General features: G+C 38.5%; 1 long non-coding RNA gene across 1 annotated transcript; it reads right to left on the bottom strand.

Moving 5' to 3' along the window:
• Positions 1 to 7,982: 7,982 nt before the first annotated feature.
• LOC128788456 (uncharacterized) lies at positions 7,983 to 21,834 on the bottom strand. Its single transcript, XR_008431099.1, has 4 exons — positions 21,808 to 21,834; positions 15,396 to 15,529; positions 10,336 to 10,420; positions 7,983 to 8,050 (listed from the first exon to the last, which is right to left on the bottom strand). It is a non-coding gene; the product is annotated as an uncharacterized LOC128788456 (long non-coding RNA).
• Between the last annotated feature and the right edge of the window lie 2,583 nt (positions 21,835 to 24,417).

The raw sequence follows: 24,417 nt of genomic DNA, 5'->3' as shown, positions 1-24,417 counted from the left end.
GACCTGATAGTTTGAATCAATAAAAGGCAAGAAGAAATCTTCTTTAGTCTCTTAGGAAACACTGTCCTATGCATCCACATTAAAAAGTGTATATTACAGTTAATCAATACATGTCATATAACTCTGGGTTATTACTATTTTCTGTGCAGTTTATCCTTACAGTCTGACTTTAAGTATGAGTTGCATTTTCATTTCTTCTTTTATTTTTCTTTTCTTCTCTTATTTTTGTATCTGTCCCTATCCATACTAGGCCCATTCCATTACCTGACTGTTTAAAATACACTCTTTCTCAATTTACATATTCATCTCAGAATATCTCCCATCTCCAACATCACTCTTTGTCTTAATTTTCTATAAGCAGCTTCCCTGAATTACATTTTTCAAATGTAAACACTTCTTTTCTCTCCCGAAACTCAGTCAATCTATATGCTTCTTCAGGATTTATTTTTTGTGACTCTTAACAGCCAGGATGCTAAATAAAGACAAGTCAATTAGGAGAATCATTGTGTCCTCATCATGACCACTGATGTAGATGGTAATTTTTGTCTGATCATTGACTAGTTGACTCATGATCCATCTGAATCTACAAAAGAAAAACTAAATAAAGAACATTTTAAATGTCTTCCATTAAATTAAAGCTAAATCAAAATTTCAGGACTTGGGGTGATTATATGACCACTTGATACTCTTTTGAGAAGTCAGAGTTTATAAACTAATGAATGAGACCTAAATACCGTATACTAGTTTAATCTGTGGCAATTAATCTTCCTCCAGTATTTTTCATGCTCTTTAATAGGAAACTGTATCATATTATTAAGTCTGAATCCTTAAAGTTCAGAAGCATTTTACAGCATGATTAAACTGTGAAATGTATTTGAAACTAATTGCTTTTGACAACTGCCATTAGACACATATTTGCAAATACATTTTCTAATTCCTTAATAGCAAGAAGTTCTTGTTATCTTTTGAACTTTTGGGCTGCCTTGTGAGCAACACAAGGCAGCCCAAAAAACCACTTTTGCTTTAACTGTTTAAGCACCATGTGAGAGAACAAGTCACAATTATACGCTCTGGTGCCAAAGGAAGCAGCACAGGTCATGCAGAGTATGCTGGTTGACACTATATATTGATGCTGACTAGACTGCAAGATGTAGGAAGAAATTAAATCTATATTTTTAAAAGAGGTTTGTTAAGGACTAACTCAATAAACAAGTCTAGTGATTCCATTGTTAATACTGAAAATGTAAGATAAACTGTTTTACTACTTAAAAAACTAATATTAAATTCGGAATACAGTATATTCTGATTATTTTAAACTTTTTATCACATCATGCAGCAGACCATAGAATGCTTTATGGTAAACATGCACTGCAATTAAATTGTTCAATGCTATTTTTCAAATTAATCAGTCAAAGCCTATAATTTTTGAAATGGGATTTTTGTATTTTCCTAATCTGCTAAATTGATGCTGTGGAAAACTGGGGGTACAGTTACTTTATGAAATCTGCATATTTACCAGTTAATTTTTGATACACAGTATAAAGCATGGACAAGATGCCAACAGTTATCTCTCCACAAAGTTTAGAATTCTTAACTAGCAAAAGAAGATTAAGGTAGAAAATGGGGGGAATTATCATTCTTATTTAACTTTTTTTGAACTAAAATTGAGTAAAAAAATGGCAAGATTTTATATAGAAATAACTAATCCCTTATTCAGGTGCTTTTCTCTCTCCATTACCTCTTGACAGCCTTGATTAGATGCCTTACTTTTCGATGGTAATCATTAACTGGGATGCATATCACTAGGTGGTTTCCCCTAAATCACTAAGTTTTTTTAACAAGACTTTGTTCAATATCTGATGCAATCTAATTTCTTACTTATGAGATTCTGAGTCCTACTTTCTTGCTATACAGTGATGAAGAAATGGGGTGTACTTTATCACAATTCCTGCTACATCTAAATTACAGAGGGAATAAACTTTATTATATAAAAATAATAGTGCCAAAAGAATGCAGCGAACCCCTTTGTCAATATGCACTTTTTAACCCAGCTATAATTAAAGGAGTATTCTTGCTTCCTGCTTTTCAGAGACTTTTACTTAGGCCATGTGAAAGCTAATTTTGTTCAGAACACACAAAGATAGCCCCCAATAGGAAGAAATAGTTTTATCTAGACTATTCAAATTTCAGCAGGAAAGATTTATCTCCCCTCCTCTGCACAAGAAATTATTTTAGTAGTAACTGTAATGAACTTAATGAAGACATATTTCATATCCCCATTATACCCTCATTTTCTATGGCTTTCCATTCTTTATATAGAGGAACATAATGTTAACATAAGGCTAACACTAAAACCAGAATCTACTTTGAGCTACTTTTCAGTTTTAGACTTTCATCAAATAAGTCATTAACATTTTGGATAAAATGTAAATGTCATCACCACTAAAATGTTTTTCTCCTATACAAATCTGAATTTATTGTGCTTATGTGTGAATTTTCCCAATAACTTATCGCTGATCATTGATTCTAGAGAGTTTTCTATGGGTACTGGAACATGTAAAGCCCAAATTATTTATTTATCTTTTGTCTTTTTCTGTCTTATTGAATTGCAATATCCACACACTCCTTTCCTAAGATTTTTTCTAAACCTCTGATTTATTCTCACATGGTATTTCCATACTATGTTGATTCAACCTAGACTGTATTCCTGACTACACTGACTTATCTCACTTCCATGTCTGATAATAACCTAAAATTGCCCTTTCTCTTTCCATCACAGCCTTTCTTATGTCACAACTCCATTTAACCTAGCAGCTTTTCTGTGTTATGTTGTTTGTGTGACAGACATGCATATATCCCAGCTGTCAAAAACATTCTTCTTATATTCCTTCAGAAGGTAGCAAAGGGTCTTCAAACAAATATTGCACTTGAGTTAGTCAAAATACCTCAGAAATCCACTACCATATGTGTGTAAAAATATGCTCATGATTCTTAAGGCATTAACTCTCAGATTTCTCAGATTTCAAGATTTCTTAGAAGCTGGCTTGTGTTCTATTTCTTTTTCTTATTTGTGCTGCATTGGTCGCCTTCACACAGACATTTAAGTCTTTTCTTATTACAAAAATAAAGAATATCTACTTTCTTTCCTCAGTTACTAATTACTATCTATAAACCACAACTATCTTATAAATCAATAAATGTAAGAAAATGAATCTATTTATCATGTTCCACACAGTATATCTCTACATTTTTTCCAGATTTGATCACTAGAAAAGAACTAATAGTAAACCAAAGGCAATCCAGAACAGATGATTGCTACCAAAATATTTTTTCTAGTTCAGAAGCTCCTAACTGGAAAAGCATGGTGGCAGTTTGTGCCAGTGAGGAACTCTCTTCAAAAGATGTTCTATTACAAGCACAGTGCTTTAAAAGTATATACTTGTACAAAAGGGAATGGATGATTAGAGAGTCAGAGTGAAGGGGAATGATTCAGATGGATGGAACACTGCTCCTTTTAACTAAGGGAGCTTAACTTAGTTGGAGCTGCTCAGCCTGGACAAGAAGGGATTCCGGGAAGATCTTATGGCCTTTCAGTACCGAAAGAAGGCTAACATTAAAAGCATAGGACTTTTTACCAAGGACCCTACGGGCAGGACAAGGGGAAATGGTTTTAAACCAAAAGAGAATAGGTTTAGATTGGACACAAGGAAAGCATTTTTTATGGTCAGGGTGACAAGACGCTGGAACAGGTTGCACAGAGAAATGGTGGATGCCCTGTTACTGGAAGTGTTCAGGGTTGAGCAGGGCTTTAAGCAATTTGATCTAGAGAAGGCTCTGCCATGGCAGAAGAACTGGCCTTTGAAGGTCCCTTCGAACCCAAACCGTTCTATGATTCTGTGGCAACCTTTTTTGGCTTTTTTTTTTGTTTGTTTGTTTTGTAATTTTTCATAAGTAGAGCCCGTTCCTAGAGCTAGTATAAGTTCAAAGCATGCTCAAGTGTATACAGTACCCATGTAAATGTCTTCAAACCTTTGTGTGTTCTCGTGACTTCTTAAAATAGAATTTGCCTCCTAATTCTTACCTATTTTAGCTTTATCTACTTAATATTCTTGATATAGCAAGCTACCACTACAGTTTGTTTTATGACATCTTTAAGAAAAGAACTGATTTATTCTTTATTTATTAATTATAACTGGTTATAAAGTTTTGCATTACATTTAGCAAATATAATTATATATTTTCATAGTTCTTTACTGGTCAACAGAAAAAATTAAGCCTCAGAATTATTTCCTACGTTTAGGCAGCCAACACAATAAAAGAGTCAGTTTAAACTACAAGGATCAAGCCTGTTATTATTGGGCAAAATCTTTCTTAAACCTTTTTGTCTTTTATAAAAGCAAGAGTATGAGAAAAAAGCATTTAGATGTGGGAGTGTATATTTGTAAATAGTTCTTTAAATTTATCACTAATACAGTCCTACACTTGAATTACTTAATTAAATTATACTACTTGTATTGAAGATAGGAAAAACAATGGTATCTTTAATAGGACTAATGTTGAATAGCTGTGGTTTTTAATTTTACCTTTCATTCTCTTTATTTTGGGGTCAACATTTTTAGTAGAGTCGCTGATGTATCACTTCTGAAGACTTCTGAAATTTCATTAAATACTTTTTTATTGCTATTCTGCACAGTACAGCTGCCAGTGGAAGAATAAGGAAAAATCATAGAATTAGGAGAAAATAAAAGAGAAAGCAATGAGCATGAAAAGATTTCCAAAGTCTGTGCTGCCAAGTCCATTTTAATCTCTGATAGATTTGTTTTTTCAGCCCACCCTATGGCAATGGGAATTTTGTATTTGTTCTGTAATCTGTAGTCTCGTGCATGTTTCTATACTTATCTGTCACAACAATTTTGAAGCAGGTATTTGTTGTTTAGCCAGAAATAGGAATTGGAGGAATTAATACCAATTTAAGGAACAACAAAACCAAACCAAACCAAACCAAACCAACAAAATGAACAAACAACAACAACAGAAACAAACAAAACCCCAAACAAAACCATAAACAAAACCAAAATAACCAACCAACCAACCAAAAAAAACTCAAACAAACAAACAAAAAAAAAACCGCAGAAAATGGGGGAAGAACTCAAAAAAAAAAACCAAAAACAAACAAACAAAAAAAACCAACAACAACAAAAAAAAAAAAAAAAAAAAAAAAAAAGAAAACCACAACTGCTCTAGTACCTAATTTTAATTTTTCAGTGCTATACAACTATACAATAATTTTTTAGATAGCACTTTATATATTCAAGTATCCTAAGAGGTTTAAAAATGCAATCAATAAAACCAGTCACAGAAATACAACTTAGCTTTTGGGGAAATTACAGACAAAACTTCAGGGCAAATTAGCCCCGTGAGAAATTGAGTTTGAAGATTTCTGAAGTTGATAGAAATTTAGCTTCGAGAGATAAAAGACTGTACAGAGGAATTTTGAGAGGCACTAATGTCAAGACATGCCAGTATTTAGCCTATGTAGATGGAAATATTGGTCTAACAGGGATAATGCCTAGCAAGCCATAAAGACATTCCACAAAATTGTAAAATCAACCTGGAAACTAGCTTGGACACAAAAGTGCAGTATGGTACCACCCTGATTAGTCAACCATTGTTTACTGGCAGTCTCTGTTCTTCATCAAAGCATTATGTCTCAGCCTGCACTGAGTGTGTTTTTTTTTTTTTTTTTTTTTTTTTTTTTTTTTTTTTGTTTGGATTTTTTTTTTTTTAATTTCAGGTCTGTCTCTTACAGATATTAATAGTTAAAATATTCCTGGAGTCTTTAATCTTAGTATTGCAAAGACACAACCAGTCAATAAATAACTGTTTTTGGAGAGTACTGTTCCCTCAGCTAACAGGTGGATGAGTGACTTGCCTGGATAATAGTTAACTTGCCTGGATAAGTAGTAAAAGAAAAACATGAAATAAAAATAATAATTAATATTTTTGTTCGATGGATGATGGATGGATTTTAAAATTTGAAAGTTAGTTTTATATAAAAAAGATGTCATTTAAAAGGATGACCATTTTTTTTAAATTCTATCACCACCTACTTTGTTGCATTCTCTGCTATAATGGAATAGAAAAGTTTTCTGACTTAAAATATAAATTTTTATTGCTTGAAACAATAAGTATTAATTCTGTCCAAACTGGAAAGCAGTCTTCTGCTTATGGTCATATTGTAAAATTCTGAAGATAAAAGAAATTAAAAGTTTGGAAAAATATGCCCATTGTTATTAATGTAGCTAGTTCTATGTGACTGTATTTGAACTGTGTTATTTTATATCTGTTGTAACAGGAGGAAAATAGCATCACAGGATGACCTTATAAAAGTATTTCTCAAATTTATAAAATTCATTAATCCACCACATTCTCTTTGAAATTGCTCTGTAATTTAATTTATTAGACATTGTGAAAATGGTCATATATGCTAAACTCTGCTGTCACAGATGCTTCCATTACCTAATCTGAAAACTGGCTTTTGTCAGAACATGACCATTCTCCAAAGAACCAAAGCATGCTAATTAGACCTATGAAAGGGAAAGAAATCCTCAATTTAAAAGCTGATATTTTTATCTCCACAAACTTAACACAGCCTATCTTGTGTATTCTCCTTAAGTATGTTGCATACACCTCATGACTTTTATACAAAATGGTTTTTAAACATCAGTAAAATATATAGGTGAATTTTTCAGTTGTTTTGTTTAAAACTGACTGTGTTGCACATATGTTACTTCACTCATTATTCAGTGTATGACTTTTACAAATTATTTTATTTCTCCTTTTACACTATAATGTCTGAAACAGATAATATTAATGAATTTGCAATAAACTAGCTTGAAATGACAACTTAATAGCTTGTAATTGGCACCTATAAGTGCCTTCTTCAAGAGCAGCAATTTCTACAAGACTGAGATATTGATCATTAGCACAATGATCCATGTCACAAGCACCTTAGTTTATCATAAACTCATTTCCTTAATGACATAAGTAAGCATTTAAATTCAGGAGATGTTTCAATAAATCAGCACAATACTGCATGTGAATGCTATCAAAGAGAACATTACTCTGTTGTATGAAAAGGTAAAATATTTTCAGCAAACACTGTGAGAACAGGAGAAAACTGTGTCATGGCCTTGATAACTTGGTAACTAAGTAAATGTCTGAGTGACCTACCCTAAAAAAGGACATCGGGAAATTTTCCTGATAGTGCAACCCAAAGTATGTGGACTTTTTATTCTTGTTTATTTTTTTTATTCCTCAGAAAACTTAGAGCTGTATAAATTTGTGTAGTTGTGTAACAACAGAACTGTGCATAAATAAATATTTTTCTTCAAAAACTGCTGTTCAGACAGCCTTTTTTTTATATTGGCTCTAAGTATTCTGTGAAAAAAGGAACTGGGTATGGATAAGCTGTCACTAAGCATCAAGAGCAGTGAAAAATAATAGCTGCAGAAGGGGAAATCCCTCTACTCTGAGTCACTCCACACTATAACTGTAATATGAGGTAAAAAGTTGTATTATGGTCAGATGTTGAGAAAAGAAGCAGCAGCCAGACTGACAACACAGATGTGTTCCCAGAGGTGTATGACTGATCTAAGTGAAGGTTTTCCACTACTGATGTTCTGAAAATACTCATCATCCAAGAGATTCAAAACATGAGCCCTCCCAATAGGGAATACTCAGGCTGAACAGAGACAAGATAGATAAGAGATGGCATGAGAGAGTGAAAACCTCTTCAAGGATGATAGACATGACTGGGGCAAAAATTACCCAAAGAGCAGGTCAGAGAGAATTCTTTTCCTGTCAGAAAGTGATGATTCTCACAGAACATTCACATAAGTGTAGAGCTTTTGAGATTGTATCTTTCAGAAAGTAAAACCAATCAAAAGTATTATCAACAAAAAGAAAAAAAACCACAACCAACCTTTTTTCAGCTCTTGGGAACAATGTTGCCATCAGTTTATCCTCTTTTTTTGCATGCAGGTGAAATCTTGACGTGAAGTGTTGTTGACCAGTAAAGACCAAAATTTTACTTAAGGATCTTTTAGAGATAACCTTCTTGGCATAGATATCTTAGCAGGGGAGCCAAATACAGCTTAAAACTTTTATACAATACAGGTTATGAGCCAGTTAAACATAACACACTTAATAGCATTAAGCATGGCAAGTTGTGGAGAGCTGAAAGTCTATTCATTGTATTGTTCCCAATGGAAAAGTCAATAAGTTTGTCATAAGGACTCTCTATCATTAACAAAAATAATCTTTGTGAAGCACATTTTAGGAAGGAGATATGGTTCATAGTCTTGCACATCTGAGAACACAGATTCTCAATTTTCTGAATCATACTAACTTCTCTCCTCCAAGTACAATTTGCATTTAGGCTGACCAGATGCATGTGCACCAACTGATGCTCAGAAACTGGAATTTTAATAAAAGAGTTCAGACATGCTTTCCTTGCTATTGATCACTGTGCATTTGGCATTCAGACTTAGAGAGGACCTACCTGATAGGTAGGTGAGTGATTTGGTGATTTTGATGCTTTGCTATAAGTTTTTGTAAAAATAAAAAACATAAACCTATGTGTGTAATAGCTTGACAGAAATTACTTAACCTGAAGAGAGAATAATTTATTTCTCAAAATCTATGAAAAAAATATGTTAAGTACATACTTTAAATTCCTGGGAAAAAACTTGGAAAACTATTAAAGTAGCACTTGCTTTAAAATTAAAATATACATAAGAGAACTTTATTTTCAAATGAGCATATTTTAAAGAGTTATCTTTTTTCTCTGTGTAGTTGCTTTTTAGCCAACTTAACAAAAGATCAATCCAATAAATTAAAGAGGAAAATTGTTAACAACCATAACCCTGTCTTAGAATCATTAGTGCAGGGGTTAAAAAAGGAAAAACAAAGGGAGAGACAGAGAAAATAAATGTGAAGAGTTTGCAATGTTGATGTATGAAATAATAATGGCCAGGCAAATAAAGCAGTTAGAAATATTCATTATTAGGTAGCATAAAATGTGTGATCCTTCACCCCTACTCCATCTTCCTCTGTAATTAGTCACTGAAAGTTATTGCTGGAGATGTAGGTGCAATCTGGTTTTGCATTGATAATACATCTGAGTCAAGATAGGAGATTTTGTTCTAGGATAATAATTTGAAAATCAGTGGGACTTTAAGATGGGTTTATCCTTCTAATCCACTTGTTTTGAAACTTGTTTTTACATTATACATCCCAAAAAATTGTAGGTAAGAAGTGCTTTTTATGTAATGGGATTATAGTGGATTATTTCAGGTGGAAAATGTTGAGTATCTTCAGGATTTAAGTATATTGCTCTTAGTATTGGATTCTAGATTTTCTTTCTTGAAGTGAATGTTTCTAGTAGTTTCTTAGATAGTTTGTTAACTGTTTTGATTATGGAAATTTTATTTAGCAAAGTTATGAAAAAGGAAAGGACTGAGTTAATATCTGAGGATTCTGCTTGTCAAGATAAACAATATTGCAAGGTAACAGGATGCTTTTAAATCTTTAAATTTAAGTGAGATGAAGCAAATTGACTGGGTTAAAATTCAGGTATTTTGCAGTTAGAGCCAGAAGACTTCCATTCATGACTTGATTTATTTTAATTTCTTGGACTTCTATCTGGGGTTATCAGAAGTGAAACACCTGTTTACTCAATAAAACAGTAGTGAGGAAAAAAGAACTTAAGGCATCTCTATACTAAGACAGTTCAGGTATGATATAATACCCAACTGGAATGACCAGAATCAACCATCTGGTGTTTTTCTGGACATCTACAAGCAACATACTGTAAGTGTTATTTGGCATTGCAAAACTATTAACAAGATCCTCACAGCTAACTCTAATGAGTTACAATGAGGTCAAGAAAAAAATGAGTTAGAGTAGAAAGTTAAAATCAGTTAGAGTAGAAAAAAAATATAATCTAAGAATCCTTTCTTGGTCAATGAGCCACATACTGAAGAAGTGATGTGCCACCATCAGTGCCATATTTCTCTTTTTCTTGCCCAGTTTTAAGTTCATTTTTTGTGCCAATAACTGTGTCAGAAAGTCTCAAAGGCAACAGTTCCATCATCAACAAGAAAGTTCTCACTCAGAAGCAGCCTGTTCTCTTCATTTTTGGCAGAAGTAGACAGAATTGCACTGATTCTTTTCCAAGTGTCATTAAAGGAATGGGCACATAAAATAATTGTGATCAAGAAGTGTAGAAGCTCAGAATATATCAGCCACTCTATAGGAACCATATGCACTTACCTTACAGTAAAATAGGTAATGGAAAAAGAGTTTTCTGCTTCATTGTCGTTCCAGGACACCATTACTATCTGTTACTCTAGGCTACCTACAAAACAAATTTTGTAATTGCATCAAAACAATTTTTTTTAATCTGCATATTGTAATAACTCTTCTGTTTTTTAAAACATAAGATATTATGACTTAATCTTGCACAGTTTGAATGGGTGAATGCAAACACAGTAAATTCATGCAAACCTAGATAGGTTTACAATCTGAAAATGAAATGGAAGTGGGTTGGACTATGTATGAAAATACGTCTGGAGCTAAGAAAACACCTTCAGGAAAGAAGACTTGCTTGTTGTCAGAAGGCAAACTTATAACTGTTTATTACTGAGTCTTCCCTAATGCTGCTTGTCCATATCAAGCACCTGAGAAACAGTATCTCTGGCATCTTTGTAAATATGCTGATTTTACCTCAGCTCTTACTGCTTGGTGTCTCATTTCCTAACCAAAGAGAAATCACTTAGCAAATATATGATCTGTGATCTAAAGAGAAATTAAAGTATATTTTATAACTCTTTGAATTGCACAGTTATTTGGCTCTCAACTACAGATAAGTATCTTTAAGAATATTACTGCCAATCTCAGTTATAAGAATCAAAGCAATGCAAATAGATAGCTATTAAACTCCTAAGTACAATATACTGAAATAACAGCCTCAGGAGATGGGCCTTAGTTAATGAAAACAAAGAAACAAAAAGAACACCCTTTTTTGTTTCTTTTCTTTTCTTTTCTTTTCTTTTCTTTCTTTTCTTTTCTTTTCTTTTCTTTTCTTTTCTTTTCTTTTCTTTCTTTTCTTTTCTTTTCTTTTCTTTTCTTTTTCTTTTCTTTTCTTTTCTTTATTGTTTTATTTATGTCTTTTTATTGCTCTTTGAAATAATTATATAATCTCTCCAAAGTATAAGGGAACATTTCTACTGTATTTACAGAAATCAAAATTAATTAGATTTTCTAAACACACGGTATTGTCAAGAAGGTTTCCTAAATGATAGAGAGGTTGAAGATCATATTTCTGAAACAGAAAAGTGAGTCCTGTATGATTTTGAGCAACCAATCAAGGTCTCAACATGACAGGATTACTTTTTGCCAATATCAACTTTCATCTTCCCACACATAAGACAGACATTTTGGGCATCAGTTTCAAGCATTCTTTTTTTTTTCCCATTAAAATCTTGACACTGATGCATTGATCTGTTTTGCACTGTGAAAAGAAGTATTTAGATAGCTAAGTTGCATCTTATTTCTGTTCCTAGTTGTCTCATGGATGCCCAAAGTTAGTAGGGCAACAGGACATTTTTGTATTTCTCAAGATTGAAAATAACCATAAAATCAGGACAATCTTTTCCTCTTTATTTCACTGTAGGAAATTGGACATTTCTATTTTTGTTCTCTGTCCATTTTATTTGTATTCAGTTTACAAGAGACCTCATATAAATTTTTATTAAATATTTGTGCTGACTAACAAGAATTATGTGAGCAAAATTTGCCTCAAGAGATGAAAATTTAACTTTTCAAAGAAAGTGATTTAAAAACATATAGATTAAATGACAGGCAAGTTGAAAAACAATGCCACCAAATATAATTAACTGATTTTGACATACGTAATAGGAAAAGACATTCTGAATTGACACTTTACAACCACTTTACACACCTAGTTCCCTGAGAATATCTGCTTAAAATTAATTTGGTCATATTTTTCTTGCATAAACAACTGAACATTGTTCAATAACTAACCACTGCAAATACCTTTAATTCTGACAGGTTTGGGCCACATGGTGCTATTAGAATCTATTTTCCTTCTACTCTCTTATAATTTTTGAATGAAACTAATTTTTTTTATCAAGAACTCACTCTCCCCTATAAAACAATATTTATTAAGAGATTTTATTTTTCCTTATTTTGTGAAATTCTTGGGAGACAAGTGGCTTTCATAACTTTTCTTTCCAAATCTCCTATATCATATTTCTGAACTCCCACCACAAAGTGCAGTTATTCCTTGTTTGTTATTTGATATCAGCCCTTGCATATATTTCTTTGCTTAGATCAATGACCTGTAATTTACTGATGATTTATAACACTAAACACTATTTAAAATTTACATATTTCAGCAAGCTTTAAAACTTTCCAGAATTATTAAATGCCTTTATTAAAGCAAGAGGCCTCTTTTGTGACCAATAGTAAGATAAATTTCTTTTTGTGCACCTGAAGATGATCCTATATGCTTTCATAATATACATATACAGTTAAAACAATTTTCTTTTCTGTAGACTACTTCTCCTGAGAACCAGTCGTAGGCCTTTGCTTTTGTGGGATTTTTTAAAATGTTATTAGAAACTGCAAATACCAACTGGAGAAAATGAAGAAAACCTAAAAGACATCCTTTGCAGGATGATTATAATTTTCTTGATGGAATATATATATGTTTATGTTTTATACAGTTTCGTAGTAACTTGGCCACATCAATCCCATTTTTGTTTGCAAACATCAAGTTGCTAAAAACTTGCTAAAAACTATGTAGCAGATTTTAAAAATATATGTTCTTTTTATAGGTAAGAAGCTGCCTAATATGGTTAAATTTCTCTTTTGTCCTTTAGAATATGGATTATGTTACTACCATAAAGTCAGAAAATATCTAGAAAATTTTTGATGTATTTTCTTGTATGTAGCACTGTTTCATAATTTTGTTAAAGGACTATTTTGTTTATTTTCCTTAACATCCAAGATGCAGAGCTTATGTCAATAAATGCAGTTAGGATTGTTTTAACCATTTCATTCTGATTAAAAGATCTCTTTACAATAACATTAGGAATCTTAGATCTTCTTTGCCTCACTTTGTGCCTTGAATTTCCACTAACAACAATAAAGATATTGCAGGCATGCTGTACTTCTGGCTTCATCTTAAGTGTCAAGTGTTTGAAACTTTGTTTGGGGGCCAGTGAAAATTTTCCTTTTCTCTTTAAGAAGGACAAAATAAAATGCCATAATAGGTCCTAATTTTTTTTTTTTTATCCTGTCAACTGAAGTTCTGTTGTTTCAGTAATACACCCATCCCACTGCACAATAAAAGCATCATGAGGTAAAGGATTGTTGGAATGTTTTCTTTTGAATTAATGACACATGTCTGTTTAGTTGAGATAATAAAAGTGTTTGCATTAGCAGCAAAATCAGTTTCTGGCTAACAGTCTAGCATCAACTATTTTTTTTTTATTTATTTTTTTTTTTTTTAACAAGTGGATCCATTTCTTCCAGAGCTGCAGCAATCCCATTCCTGTATGGATAGTTAAGCAAACCTGCCTTTGTGCTATTAGCATTATGCAAATGAGGCTAAAATTCTTAATGCAATGACACTTTGGCTATAAAATGTGCTGTGGAGGGAAAAAAGTTGATAATGAAACAAGTATATTCTCGGAAAAAAGAAAGAAGCAGCTAACTTCCCATTTATTTTTGCATACTTTATAACCATTCCACATAAACTTACAAACAGGTCTTTGAAGTTATGCATTAGCATAATTACACTGTAATATGTTTTCAGATTGTTTTTGTTTTCTTTAATTTCTTATTGTCTTGCAAAAAGTTGAGCTACATTGGAAGTATGCATTTTGCTTAGGACTAGACCTCCTCCTTATTCCCCATACTCATATCAAAACAATTTTAGTTGAAAGGATGGGTCTTAAGTGTAGTATGTACAGAAGGATCCTTCCCTTCCCTTCCCTTCCCTTCCCTTCCCTTCCCTTCCCTTCCCTTCCCTTCCCTTCCCTTCCCTTCCCTTCCCTTCCCTTCCCTTCCTTCCCTTCCCTTCCCTTCCCTTCCCTTCCCTTCCCTTCCCTTCCCTTCCCTTCCCTTCCCTTCCCTTCCCTTCCCTTCCCTTCCCTTCCCTTCCCTTCCCTTCCCTTCCCTTCCCTTCCCTTCCTTCCCTTCCCTTCCCTTCCCTTCCCTTCCCTTCCCTTCCCTTCCCTTCCCTTCCCTTCCCTTCCCTTCCCTTCCCTTCCCTTCCCTTCCCTTCCCTTCCCTTCCCTTCCCTTCCCTTCCCTTCCCTTCCCTCCCCTCCCCTCCCCTCCCCTCCCCTCCCCTCCCCTCCCCTCCCCTCCCCTCTCCTTCCCTCCCCTTCCCTCCCCTCCCCTCCCCTCCCTTCCCCTCCCTTCCCTCCCTTCCCTTCCCTTCCCTTCCCTTCCCTTCCCTTCCCTTCCCTTCCTTCCCTTCCCTTCCCTTCCTTCCCTTCCCTTCCCTTCCCTTCCCTTCCCTTCCCTCCCCTCCCCTCCCCTCCCCTCCCCTCCCCTCTCCTTCCCTCCCTTCCCTCCCCTCCCCTCCCCTCCCTTCCCTTCCCTTCCCTTCCCTTCCCTTCCCTTCCCTTCCCTTCCTTCCCTTCCCTTCCCTTCCCTTCCCTCCCTTCCCTTCCCTTCCCTTCCCTTCCCTTCCCTTCCCTTCCCTTCCTTCCCTTCCCTTCCTTCCCTTCCCTTCCCTTCCTTCCCTTCCCTTCCCTTCCCTTCCCTTCCCTTCCCTTCCCTTCCCTTCCCTTCCCTTCCCTTCCTTCCCTTCCCTTCCCTTCCCTCCCTTCCCTTCCCTTCCCTTCCCTTCCCTTCCCTTCCCTTCCCTTCCCTTCCCTTCCCTTCCCTTCCCTTCCCTTCCCTTCCCTTCCCTTCCCTTCCCTTCCCTTCCCTTCCCTTCCCTTCCCTTCCCTTCCCTTCCCTTCCCTTCCCTCCCCTCCCCTCCCCTCCCCTCCCCTCCCCTCCCCTCCCCTTCCCTTCCCTTCCCTTCCCTTCCCTTCCTTCCCTTCCCTTCCCTTCCCTTCCCTTCCCTTCCCTTCCCTTCCCTTCCCTTCCCTTCCCTTCCCTTCCCTTCCCTTCCCTTCCCTTCCCTTCCCTTCCCTTCCCTTCCCTTCCCTTCCCTTCCCTTCCCTTCCCTTCCCTTCCCTTCCCTTCCCTTCCCTTCCCTTCCCTTCCCTTCCCTTCCCTTCCCTTCCCTTCCCTTCCCTTCCCTTCCCTTCCCTTCCCTTCCCTTCCCTGCAGGATTACATGTGCTACCTGTGCCACCTGACTCCCTGCAGATCTTACTGTGGACCCCATGCAGGAGGAGAGCTCTGAAAAACTTCCATGATGTAGTAGTGTTAGAGTCTATGCAGTGGTGCCCCAAGAATCAATCAAGTCCCATTTTCCTGCTAGAAATAAAGTATAAAGAATTTCTCACTGCTTTTCTATCATTAATCCCATTAGTGCCATTTCCCAGCCAAAGTTAGCTTTTAGAGTAATTTAATTTTTATGGAAGAATTTTTCCCTTGTCAATCTGGGAGCTTTACATTCTCACTATAAAGCAGTGAATATAGGATTATAAGAGTTAGTCAAGCACAGCATGTAGTATTATCCTTCGTGCTGACTGACCAGCCACGTTGTGCAGATTACACTTTGGCCCTTTATGAACCTTTATAAGTAAAAGACATTTAAATTTTGCTCTACATTTGAGCTTCTTCCTGTTTAACAGTTTATTACCTGCACTGGACTGACCAAAGCTCAATATCAGTCCCTCTATGTGTTGTCTCAACACTTATAAATAGAGTTTAGGGGACTGCTGGCTCTCCTTGGTGCTAGAGCACTGCTTCCTCATGCACTGCTTTCTGTCTGCCAGAGCTGCTCACCAGTCTTCAGTCCTCTGTGTCACCTCAAGGAGCTCTTCCTGCCCAGATGTAGCATTTTTAATTTGTCCTTTTACTTAGTGAGATTCCTTGTGGCCCATTTTTCCAGGTCCCTTTGCCCTACCCCTCAAGCATATGGCCTAGTTACCCCAGTGTGGAGTCATTTGCAAGCTTGATAAGACTGCACTCTATCACTTCATCAGTTATGAAGTTGTTACACAAGACTGGTCCCACAGGGTAGATTTCTGCATTACACCACTTGCTACTGGTTCCTGGGTAGAGGACAACTCATCAACCACTGCCCTCTGAGTCCAGTCATCCAAACAGATGGGTTGTGTAGCCATCTGATCCATCAATCTAAACCTTGATTGGGCCTTCCTAACAATATTATAAGAGCCAGTGTTGAAAGAGTAACAAAGTTGGGGTATAATTTACCCCTTGCTTTCTCTTCAGTCACATGAGGTAAAAGATAGCCCCTTCTCTCTCTTCAATCACATTTGCAATCTGTTTCTCATAGAAGACAATCAGGTTGATCAGTGGCAATTTAGTGCTGGACTGAATAAAACAGACTCATCTCTGATTTCCCAGATGGGTGGGTTTGCCCCCTTTATCAAGGTGGATGAAGCATTTGCCTTTCTTCAGTCAGCACAGACTTGTTCTTTTAAAAATTATGGAATGCTTTTGCAAGGACCTTGTAGAAATCCCTCAGTTTGCTTAGTTGTAGCCCATCAAATCCCCTACACCTGTACGTCTCCATGTTAATCTGTACACCAAAAGCATTTACTATAATATTAAAGTGACAATATTCTTCTGAATATTTTCTCAGAATTGTTAAATCATATCACTTTGCTCAGTAACAGCCTTTAACAACCTTAACAGACATTAATCTTAGCCTGCAAAGCTTTGCCTTTTGTTTTAGTGGGGTTTTTTGTTGTTTGTTTGTTTGTTTGTTTGTTTTGTTTTGTTTTTGTTTCTGTGTGGGTTTTTTTTGTTTGTTTGTTTGTTTTTTTTTTCATTAGAGCTTGAAGTGAACCCCAGAATGGAGCAATGGCTGTGGATTATTATACTGTTTTCCTTGCTAACTGACAGTATATAAATAACTCTTAATATGAAATTCATAGTTTATTTTCTGCACTCACTCTCAGTTATTTTTTAGTTTTTGTTTACAGGTATCAAAGTACAGATAGTTCTTTGTATCTCAAGACAACCCATGGCATAAGAATAAAAGACTGGTTTCACTGAACCATGAACTGGTATTCTGGAAACAAGGGTTCTCAGTCAGTGTCATCACATGTGGCAGACAGCTTGGCAGAAAAAGAACTTTTAAAACCTCAGACTTTGTTTCTATTCCACATTGGAATGGCCACAAATGTTGACACTGGAATTCTATCAAAAATTGGTTTTTTTTCAAAATAATACCTGAGGTTTTTAATTCATCTCTTTTCCTCACTCTTTCTTATTAGAGGTGACCAGGAATCTCTTGACTGCAGAAAATCCTCCTTTGAAAAATTCATTGAAACCAATGTTCCTCTCAGGAAAGATTTTGGCTTTTATAAAACTACTTTTAGTCACAGCTGTTCTAACCAGGTTTGATATTGGAAGAATAATCATAATACAGAAGACCTGCCTAGACCTTTTAGCATAATGATGGAACTCTTATTTATTATTTGAGTGTCTCAGAAAAATGAAAGGAATAAAAAAAGTTAGCATAGTAAGAAAAGTCTAACATTAGAGAAAGAAAAGAAAACAATTATTTGATTTTTATTTGGTAGATTTTTTTGGGTGCTAAATTGATGGGTCGGGCCAAAAAAACGTCTCCCAGGCTGCATTCACGTAGACACTACTAGCAGAGTTATCTTTCCACTCAGATCTTGTCAGGCCTCATCTGGAGTATTGTGTTTGGTTCTGGTTTTCACAATTGAAGAAAAACACAGACAGGCTGAAGAATGTCCAAAGGAGAGTCACAAAGATAATCAGAGCTGGAGAACCTGACCCTTGAGGAAACACTGAAGGACCTAGATCTTATCTCAATGGAGAAGGCTTATGAGGGACATCAGCACAGTGTTCTAGGACTCAAAGGGCAGCAACTCAAAGGACCCATGCAGAGAAGACAAAGGCAATGAGTCCAAGTTGCATTGGGACAGCCTTTTTATAAGAGGAACAATCATTCACTAGAACAACCTCCTCAGGGGGTGCTAAAAGAGTTCTTCTAGAATCCCCTTCCCACAAAAGTTTGGAGCATATGATATTTTTAGAAGCCTTCCAACCTGGGCCACTGTGTGATTCTATTAACAGAGTTGTATAATCTAAGTTGATTTTTTCCTGGTGTGTTCCAACTGTGAAGCTCTCTCAGCTCTAAAAGATTTTGTTCTGTTTTATAAATGAAATAAAAATGAAAAGGTGAGAACAAGGTGTCTACGAGCTCCTTCATACAACTGATAATAGCATTTTAACTGTTAGTCAACCTGTTGCATATTGAAACTTGTACACTAAAATACCCATACTCTTCATGTCATTTGTGTAAAGAAGTTATTTGAACATTCTTACCAAGGCATTGCATGTTATCACAGTATGTTGATTGTATCACAGGGATTCTACTGTTTTATGTGTGGGTTCACGTATAGGCATTTGAGTGTAATTAAATTATTTTTCCTCTTCCTTTCTATAGTCACAAAAAAAAAAAAAAATCAAATGGAACCCATTTTCAGGTTAATGCTGTTTTGAGAAGCATATTTTTTGGGGGGGTTAGTTTATTTATTTGTGGGTTTTTTCTGGTTATAATTCCAAATTTTAATTGTTAGAAACAATTTTTAAAAAAAAAATTCTCCCTGTATAATAAGCTTATATAGTCTCAGCTCTGACAGTAAAAACCAGTGGTGGGCTGATATTTCTTTTGTAGACTTTAGTACTTGCTTGTTAAAGATTTTGGGAAAATTGCTTTTTGTTAGAAGATTTCTTATATGAGAAATGAGATGTAACTTTTTCGATGATATGCTTGATCAAATCCACTTCCAACTATGTGTTAGTCAGTAAACTTAGAGGGTGAGATATGTGTTAACACAACTTGGAAATAACGTCAAATATCTGGGCTATTGTATCCATGGTTCTATAATTTATAACAAGTCCAAATCACTACTGAGGTTTGAATTGTCAATAACACCATTGAAACCACACACTCTAGTACAGCATGTTATGCTGACAAAAGTAAAAACATATTTAGTGTAATTTCTCCATATTTTCAGGTCTGATTCTCTCAAATCTATGCATCATAAGACATTACTTTTTTAGGAAAGAGGATGTCTTCCCTGTTACTCTCTGGCAGAACCTACAGTTAGGAGACAGTAAAATGATGAAATATTTATCTTCCAATATTCCTTAGAAAATCACCTTTCCATTGGTAAACAGAAAACATTTCCTTTTTTTCCATCTTATTTCTATCAGTTGCTAATTGGTAGAAATCACAGAATCACAGAATCATTTAGGAAGGAAAAGGCATCCAAGGTCACTGAATCCAACCTTTGACCAATCACCTCCACGTCAAATAGACATGGAATATGGTCCTTTGCTGCTTGCTGTCTCCCAGGACCCCATCTGCAGAGCTGCTTTGGCACATGCCTGGCTTGGAGAGTGAAGGAGCTTGGCTGTTTCTGGACCAGCCAAAACCACAGAGACAGCTTGTTTCAGACTTGGTCACTGGGGTTGGCCAGGTTAGCATCAGTGCTGAGCAACTGTCCATGTCTTAGGAAGTCTTGTAGGTGCAAACCAAGAAGGATTGTGCATTGTGTCTTCTTGTGGTTTACAATTTAGTTTCTGTGTCAGTGTTGGCATGTTTCCATCCCTTGAAAATGGCTCATAGATAAAAAATTAAGTTTGGATAGTTTGTGGATTGATCCTTTCTTAAACCTTGTTGTTCAGGGCACTCCTTGTATTTGTGTGACCTTCCATGGTGGAGAAAGTAGCCAAAGTTATTTCATGTAGATTTACCCCTGAGTTCTTGCTGGAAATAGGCCATCCAGGTTTCCCTTCAATACAGACTGTTTAATACCGCTTCCCAACTCCCATTCCCAGAGAGCATTCAGCCAAAAGAACATAACAAGCCCCCTCCTGCCTGCCAGCAACAGCAATGGGGACTTGGGTGGGAGGAGTTTCAGCCACTGTTGTCACAGATGGACTGAGAGTAGGGCCTAAAGAATGGCCAGGAACATTTGGATACAGAAGCACCAGCAGGAGCAGCTGCTGGGCAAAGAATTTGGACACCCCTGCCCTGGTGCTTGGAAGTGGGAAGCAGGGAAAGCAGGAGAGAAACATCTTCTGTTGCAGCAGTTCAAAAAGATTGAAATCATGATCCACATCCCAAAATTGAAAGCGTCTGGCTGTTTATTGCGAGTGAAAGAGGTCAGACTGTTGTAGGAGCAGCAGCAGGGCTGCTGCAGCTGGGATGTATGTAGCAGCAGGGCTGGCCAGGTGCTCCCTTATGCTTAGTGGTGTTCCGTCATGAAAAGTGCTGGCTGCAGCAGCCTGCTGAGAAGTGGCATTGGAAGGCTCCACAGCTACTGGATCCCTCTGCACTCAGTGTGTCCCCACAGTCTCCCTTTTTCCCGTGGAGGGCTGGGTGTCAGCACAGCGACTCAGGTTGTAGCGCCACCGTGGGGATCTGCTCTGGGTCCTGGCTGCCTTCTTTGGCCGTGGGCTGACCAGCCAGACACATGTTCCTCATGGTTGTTGTCCACTGTCACAGCACACAGCAGTCGCTTGAAGGGCTGCTTGCACAATGGGCAGGTCTCTGTCAATTTGGCCCATTCCCAGATACAGACAAAGCAAAAGTGATGCCGACAGACCTCCACATAGGTGGCATTTTCAAGGTCACCCAGGCAGATGGGGCACAGGCCATCTGCTGCTGCCATTTCCGATGGCCCTGCTGGTGGCAGCTGGCTCATGCTGCCCCTTGTAGTAGAGTCTCTCCTCTAGGGCTTCCTCAGTGCCCTGCACCTGGTCCTGGATAGGGAGACATGCAAAGTGGCTGGGTGCCTGGCTTTGTCTGGTGCTCAGAGGGGAAAGACAAGGAAAGCCCAAGCAAGGTGTGGGATAGGGAAGGTAAGGGTCTCCTAAAGGGGTCACTTTCTGGGTTTCAAAGCAGCAGCAGCAGCAGCAGCAACAGCAGCACGTGCCCTGTGCGCGAGCTGGCCCAAGGACAGCCCCACAGCCTTCTGCCCTTACTGCCCATAGGCAAGCAGCCGCCACTGAACGTTGAGGTGCTGGGGAAACCTCCTGTCTGTGCATCAGGGAAAGGCAGGCGTGAAGAGCCCACGTGGCCCTAGGTTGGAAAGGCTTCCACTGGGACTTGGAAGGAGGTTGGACCTTTGGAGGTCTGCTCCTTGGCAGGAGGTAGAGAGGGAGTGAGAGCAGGAAGGGAAGGCCTGGTCTCCACATCTCCCCAGAGCTCAAGCTAAATGGCTGAGAGCCTTGGGGCAGGCTCTGGCAAACTGTCAGGAGGCCCTGAGGAAAGACCTGCTGTGTCCAACCCCCTGAAGACCTCATAAAGTCTCCCAGACATTACTGTGTTTAGCACAGGGTACCTGAAGGACTCAGCAGGGAAAGGCAGAGAGCCTTCAGTGCTGAAAAGCCCAGCACCCTCCTGGCACTCACAGCTCCAGGACAGCTCCTTGTGGAACCCATAGGCCCTCACAACTGGGCAAACGGGAGAGGAGATTGGAAGAGGCTGCCTTTGCTCCAGTTCCTGCAGCTGCTGCTCTCTAACAAGCCAAATCTTAAAGAGCAAAACCCTGATCCCTCTGGAGCCTGCTCACCTTGCGTGTGTGCCTGCAGGAGTCCTGGACAGAGTGCCAGGGGACAGAGTCTGTGGCTTCTGAAAAGCAGCAAGGTTGGGGTGATGTCACAGTGACACTTGTGTTCCAAGAACCTGTTTACTGTTTGCCACCCAGCCAGGAAAGTAGATGCCCTGAAGAGGGAAAGCAGGCTGTGCAAGAGGTTTTGGTATCTTCCCGTGGCCTTGTAGGTGAGTTTTCACCTCTGCCTTATCACTGAAGCCAAGGCAAGGTATCTTCTGCCCTATTCAGCAGTGGGCTCATCTTTTCCCTCGTCTTTGCCACTTAGACATTTACAGAAGCCCTTGTTGGCATCCCTCAGCAGATTCAGCTCCAAGCACTCTTTCAAGCCTTACTGCCAAGACCCTTCCTTATGCAGCCCAGCATACCCTTGGACTGTTTTGCTAAAGGGTGGCTTGTGCTGGCTTGTGTTCAGCTCACTGTCCACCCTTCCTCCACCTTTGCTAGACTGGACAGAACCAGACAAGGGCTGCTCCAGACAACCCCAGTGCAGCATCCATAGGTTCTTGCAACTGGACAGGTGGGAGCAAGCTGTGGAAGAGAGGAGGTAAAAGTTTTCTGAAGGAAAACCTTCTGGGCTGCTACCCACTGTTCACCCAGTACAGATACATTTGGTCTTGAAGCCTTGAAGGTGGGTTTTCACCCCTAATTTATCACTTCCTGTGATGAAAAGCAGTGCCCTGTGCACAAGGGCCTGGCTATGAGCAGCCCAACAATGAAGATGTGAGAGTGGGTAATGGTTCATGTATAGTTGTCAAGTGAGGTAGAAAAAGAAAGGAAAATGAAGAAGGCAGATGCACTACTGAATACCCTGATCTTTGATTAAAAGTGTTCATTCATGGAAGAATGGTTAGGGTTAGAAGATTCATATGAAGATGGCCCTTTGCCTCAAACAGGGTCACCTTGAGACTGCTGCCATATCCCTTTCAACAATAACCTTCAGCTCATGTATTGCTGTGAGGAAACATCAGCATTAGATTTCTCATCTTCCAGAAGTGAATGTTAATGCGCAAATGCCGTGGTTTGACATGGAAGTGAATTTTTTTTCCAGGAAGTTGGGTCAAACTAATCAGTGGTCAGGTTTGGATATTGGCACCTGGAGTGACCACTGAAAGTATGGACACGCCTCTGGGAACACAGGGGGTTAAAAGCAAGAACTCCCAGGGGAACTGTCTCTTTGGTTCCGGTCGTCAGAGAGTGCAGACTCTCCCCTGCCCAGCCTTAGGCTGGGTGGGGGAGGGGAAGCCATGCGGCCTTGTCCAGGTAGGCCGAGGGGCTGAGGGTCTGGAACCGAGCCAGCTCCTGCGGATGGAAGGGTCAAGAGAAGCGGAGATGCCTTTGTTCCCCTCCCCCCCCACAGAGGGAAAGTGACAGAGAGCCTGGCGGCACCTGGAAATTTGCCGGCAGAGGAGAAGGAGAAAGAGCGGGGGGGATGGTGCCCAGCGTGGGAGACGGGATGCTGGACCGAGATATCAGCCGTCCAGGGAGTCTGAACTTTTAACCCTTTCCAGGAAATGAGGGCTTTGTAAAATATTACTCCTCCTTGATTTGTAGTGGAAGAGAGACAGTCTGGGACCTGACATGTTAGAAGAAATATTTAGGTGGGAGGAGATGATGAAGTAGCTTTTGGCTGGACTTTTCTTGTTAGCCATGGACTGAACCAAAATCTCCTGCAATAGAGACTGCATTTTAGGGGGATGCAGTGGTGACCCAAGGAGACCTGCTTCAGCTTCTAACAGCACAGGAATGGCAAGAACAGAAGAAAGCTGAGGAGGGAATGGTGATGCCCTCTGTCTTCAGAAAGAAGATGATCTCTGTTCTTGGACCCTTGGCCCCAGGGGAAAATGGGGGGGACTGTAGTCCCAAGATGAGGAGCTGAACTGTTGTATCTTTGGGTCCGTGGCAAAGCATCCTTAAAGGAGCCCTATGAGCAGTCTGTCCATGCACGGTGGTGAGAGCACTGTGACATGGAAAGGAGACTGTCACACTGGCAGATTTTCTCCGGGCGGTTGCCATGTGTGACAGGGAAACACAGGAACACAGGAGGTGGCAACTGTGTTTCCTGGGGGGGGGGTCTGTGGTGCAAGAGAGACTTCTCTCTCCCTTGATAGCTTGAGTATTGATTATCTGAAGGGTGGTAATTTGATCTGGAATCCCGGGTGATGTTTCATGGTGGGTGTTTTAGGAATTGGGAGGAGGAGGGGTGTTTTAAAAGGTCTTCATCCTGGATTTAGTTTATGTGTTTTCTGTAGTAGCAGTAGTTTAATAAAGTTTTTTTTTTCCCCTTTGTTATTAAGCTTGGGCCTGCTCTGCTCTGTTCCTGATAACATCTCACAGCATTTATTTGGGGAAGGTGCATTTTCATGGGGGTGCTGGCATTGTGTCAGTGTCAAACCATGACGGCAAAGCATTCTATAGATTTTAGTGACTATAGAGTTGTTTTATAAGGAGTAACAGCTAACACCTTAGAGATCACACTGTCAAATTTCTAGAATTACCCATTGGTTTATTCTATTTAGATACAGTAAACTGTCTTTATATTTTTTTTTCACTTTTATAATGAGATGGCAT

This window comes from Vidua chalybeata, chromosome 5 (assembly GCF_026979565.1).
Source record: "Vidua chalybeata isolate OUT-0048 chromosome 5, bVidCha1 merged haplotype, whole genome shotgun sequence".
In the NCBI taxonomy this organism is placed as follows: domain Eukaryota; kingdom Metazoa; phylum Chordata; class Aves; order Passeriformes; family Viduidae; genus Vidua; species Vidua chalybeata.
Note: the sequence above shows the minus strand (reverse complement) of the source record. Positions and strands in the feature narration are given on the sequence as shown.